The sequence below is a fragment of the Adiantum capillus-veneris genome, chromosome 2 (genome assembly GCF_014529385.1).
Source record: "Adiantum capillus-veneris isolate H3 chromosome 2, ASM1452938v2, whole genome shotgun sequence".
In the NCBI taxonomy this organism is placed as follows: domain Eukaryota; kingdom Viridiplantae; phylum Streptophyta; class Polypodiopsida; order Polypodiales; family Pteridaceae; genus Adiantum; species Adiantum capillus-veneris.
In genome coordinates, this window is record NC_140932.1 from 84757567 (window position 1) to 84762804 (window position 5238).

Below are 5238 nucleotides of genomic sequence, written 5' to 3' on the forward strand. Positions count from 1 at the left end.
CCTCTTAGTGGGAAGGCAAAGAAAAGTTGAAAATACGGTGTGGGAACTGAAGAAAGAATGAAGATTTAGGCAAAAAAAAATTTAGACAAGTTTGCCAGAATGGAGTACAAATGTCAACTACATATTGGCATATGAGTGAACAAATTGATTAAGTACTCCAAGGACATGAGATTGGCGAGACACTTGAAGAATTACCCGATTGATAAGATTTACTCAAGATGGTATGTAGCCATTGCTTCTCCTCTCAGGTCTGGAGGAAAGCCGAAAGGACAGACGAGTGCAGAAAAGCAGAACTTGGACTCGCAGAAAGAGATGGATAAGAACTCTTGAAAGGAAGATGAACCATAGAACATAAATTTGAGAGTTACAGAGCAGTAGTTGAGTGCGGAAGAAAAGAACAGATGAAAGAAAATCTGGTACCACGTTGCATGGGGCCCGAACCGAATTAGATGAACAGAAAGTACAAAAATTTGCTGCTCTTTGGGCAAAGTGAAAGATCAGGAAGCTCTCATTTTCTTTGATGGAGGAGCCACGACCAACTTCTTGAATTGGTGGCTCGATTTGGAATTATGCTCGACAGGCTAAGGCCACAAGCGAAGGCAGTTCTAGCGACACTTGGATGGGATGTTGCCATTACAACGATCATTGGAAAATTTCATTTGCAATGTTAGGGGTACTTACAGAGCACTTCTACATAATGCCCTTAGGAAGGTTGTGCCGTCCTCCCTGAAATCCCTTGGTACCACAAGAACAACGCCGTGGTTGACTATCGGGTTGAGAAAGTGACTTTGACAAATGAAGGGCAAGAAGATTGTACTTGATGAAATCCAATTTCTTTACGCGATTTTTCTTGAGAGAACTGAATGATGATTGAAGGTCAAATATGTTTGACCTCGAAAAGAAATGATAAGATTTTTTGCAATAGAGGCTAACTGTTTCTTTGAAGGCGTACAAAGAGAGTTACCTCCTTTACGTTGTGAAGATCACATGATTGAATCGTGGTAGTACACCACCGAACCGGTCACCTTACAAAGTTAGTCAAGGCCAAAATAAAGAACCAATGAACCATAACAGATTTCCACATTACGAGGATCGATGATATACTCGACAGACTTCAGAATTCTACTTGCCGAATTGATATGTAGAAGTGATTATCATCAGATCTATATTGCTCTTGGAGATGTCTACAAGATAGTTTTCAGGACGACTTTTTGGATTTCAGAGAATACCGATCATTTGTGGGTTTTCCAGACACTCAGGAAGCATAAATTGCTTATACATGTGAAAAAGAGCGAGTTTTTCTTACCTGAAATACATTTCTTGGGACACATGGTCTGAACAGAAAGAGTACAGTGTAAGAGACTTGGACACTCCAAGTCGAGACTCTACCGCGACACCACAAGAGTTCACTTCAAAACAGTTCACAGTTCACAATCGATTTGACACTGGTCCGACGGAGTTCCGTGCTTAGAGATTTTGGCCCCAAAGTCTGGTGCCCCTTTAGGTATTTCTTCTTGTATCAATCTGCAACTCAAAGTACAAGGGAGTGGTCGAAACTCACTCTCAGACTCTCCATCCAGATGCTCTGAGAAGTGAGAGTCCAAGCCACTATTAAATAGGTTTACAAGGGATGCTAAAAGCAGAGCCCAAAAGCTTCAAAATCAAAAGCCCCTTAAAATAAAGCACTTCTTTTCTTTTCTCTCTCAAGCCACAGCTTGGTAAAATGAAGCAATTTCAAAGTTCTTTCCGTCTTTCTCCTTGCGTAGCCAAAAGCAAGCCAAAGCTGCCGTAAAAAACAATGCCTACGCAAAGCTGTCACATCAACTATACGGATTTCCGTGATTTGCGCCGCAAATCGCGGGCCTGTCCGTACGATGCAGCCAGGTCATCATTTGAGCAGGGGTGTGTATGTACTGGACTGTTTTTAGTAGTACGACCTGTGTGTGTATACTGGACAACCATGTCACCAGTTTGTGACATACCCCCCTCTTGAAAGCATTGTAATCGCCCTCGATTACGCCTACAAAACAGACAGAAGCCATAAACTATCTGAGCAAACACTGACTGTTAGTACCAACGCACTAGAAACACACATCTAGCACATGTACCCATCGACAGTCACATCACAGGACATGACTTTGACATCTTACATTCAACATTCATTCGGATTTCAGAACATGATTTATTAGCAATGCTATTAGCAATCGCATCTAGATCCACTCAGGACTTCATAGATGCCCGATTGACTAATCCCTATTGCAACCATGTCTATCGAGATCATTCAGACCAAAATGCTGCAGTTATTTTGTCTATCAGTTCCTGCACTTAAACAAGTCAAGAACAAACCAGAATCATATTATCGGGAATTCCAGTTCATAAAGTCATTACAGCAGAATACTGTCAGCTCTTAGTATCCTTGAAGCTCAAAGAGCCATCAATGACTCTAGTATCAAAAATCGAGGCATCTGTTGACAAAGGAGCGGAGTAACTCCCCTCTTGTGCATACCCGTTGCACTAGATATCTGACCAAGCTGAATGCGGGGTTCCATTTGGAATAGACTATGCTAAACCAAAAGCTTCAAGGTAAAGATTCACAATCTGAGAAGTGTCTGCTAGGTCCTCCTCCTCCATCCACTTCGCATCCAATGCAGGATAGATCTTGAATTTAACCAAGAACCGCCTTATCACTTTACCCTTAATCTTTATGTCTTTATGTGCCAATATCTGTTCGGGAACAAGGATCTCCTCGTTTTCTTCCACTTCGGATTGCTCATCAGGCTCCCCATTTTCAGGCACATCACCTTTAAAAGGCTTTAGGAGACTCACATGAAAAGCATTGTGAATCCTCCAAGTTTCGAGCAACTTCAGTCGGAAGGAGACATCATTTATCTTTTCGGAGATGTGGAAAGGTCCGTAGTATCGCATACTAAGCTTTGGAAAAAGCCTCTCCTTCCCCTTTTTCTTTCTCAGGCGTATCTTCTTAAAATGTAAGAGCACCCAATCGTTCTCCTTCAATTTCAAATCGCGACAATGGCAACCTCCTACCTTTTTCTGTCTTTCTTGAGATTTCTGCAAAGCCTCATGGACCTTGGCAAAAGCCGTGTCCAAGTATCACGTGTACTCATCGGCTTCAAAAATCTTATCTTTCGTGCTTAGGAAGGGCAGAACCTTTGTAGCACCTTCAATAATCTCAAATGGTGCCTTACTCGTCGAAGATTGTATCGTATTGTTGTAGGAAAATTCCACCAAAGGTAAATACTTTTCCCATTGAGTCTTCTGATCCGAGATGTAAGACTTCAATAAATCTGGTACCACTGAATGGGCAATCTCAGATTGCCCGTCAGTCTGCGGGTGGAAAGATGATGAGAATTATAACCGCGTGCCAATGTTCTCCCAAATAGCCTTCCAAAACAAACTCTTGAATCTGGGGTCCTTGTCAGAGACAATCGTCTCGGGCATGCCATGTAATTTGAAGATCTAGGCCACAAACAGTCTCACTAAGTGATCCGGCTTGACTGTTTTCTTCACTGGAATGAAATGAGCTTGCTTGCTAAACCTGTCAATAACAGTCCAGATACCATCATGACCACTCTGTGTTCTCGGGAGATCAAAAATGAAATCCATTGCAATACTTTCCCAGGGGTAGGTGGGTATGGGCAAAGGCTGTAACAATCCATGTGCTTTATGCATGTCAAACTTGACCTTTTGGCATACCAAGCAACTGCGCACAAACTCGTCCAGATTCTTCTTGAGTCTCGGCCAAAAGAAGTATCTCTCTACCCCATTCAAGGTGGTAGGAATGCCACAGTGCCCCGTAAAAGTGGACAGTGGCATTCGGTCATAACCTTTTCCCTCAACGGCTGTGTAACGCACAACATGGTTTTCCTCATCAAATAGCCATCCCGAATGGAATATCTCGCTACTATATCCCCATTACGTATCCAAGTGAAAATATCTACAAAATCTGTATCTGTGGCATACTGATCGACCATATCCTCAAAGCTCCTATGGTCTATCGTGGAAATAGCCAAAACCAACGGCTTTTCGAGACAAAGCATCTGTCACCAAATTCTTTTGTCCCTGCACACAGACAATTTGGAAGTGAAACTGTGACAAGATGTTCGCCCACCGCATCTGCTTTTCCGATAGCCGCTTCTGCGACAAGAAGTAGCATAAACTCTGATGGTCTGTGAAGACAGTAAAATCCGCTCCGAGTAGGTAATGTCGCCACTAAGTAAGAGCATGAATAACTGGCAAAAGCTCTTTCTCATAAATCTGTGTTGTCAATTCTGGCCTTGAGAACAATCGGCTCTCGTGGGCAATGACATGGCCTTCTTGCATTAAGACCGCACCTAGACTACAACCACAAGCATCACAATATACTTCAAATGACTTCTGCAAGTCCGACAAAGTCAAAACTGGTTCTGTAGTCAATTTCTCTTTCAATGTCTGAAAGGCAGTTGCCTCTGTGGGTCCCCACAAGAAAGGGACTCCTTTCTGTGTCAAGATATGCAAAGGGGAAGCAACCTCTGCAAACTTTCTAATGAGCCGCCTATAGTACGAACACAATCCCAAGAAACTTTTAACTTCATGGACATTCTTCAAATAGGGCTAATCACGGATAGTCTCTACCTGGCTGGGGTCCATCTGCACTCCTGCTGTTGAGACAATGTGTTCCAAAAAGTGCATCTCTGGTGGGAAAAATTCACTTTTCTTTGCATTAATTACCAACTTGTGATCTTGTAATGCCTGAAAGACCTATAGTAGCAGATGTTCTCTATGTTTTGCCTCATCCTTGGAGAAAACAATGATGTTGTCAAAGAAAGTCAAATAGTCTGTACTCTCGAAAAATCATGTCCATCATCCGATTAAATGTCGCAGGAGCATTGGTTAGGCCAATAGGCATCACCAAAAACTCAAATAACCCAAAAGTCGTCCGAAAAGCTGTCTTGTAGACATCTCTCGACGCGATTCGGATATGATGATATCCGCTTTTCAAGTTGATCCTGCTAAAGCACGAGGATCCCTGTAGGTCGGTCAAGAATATCATTGATCCTAGGAATCGGAAATCTGTTCTTGATGGTGATTTTGTTGAGAGCTCTATAATCGGTGCACATTCTCTAGGATCCATCTTTCTTCAAAACCAACAACACTGGAGAGCAATACGGTGAAGTACTAGGCTGGAAAAGACCCTTTTCCAAGAGGTCTTTCACTTGGTTCATAATCTCTTCATTCTGG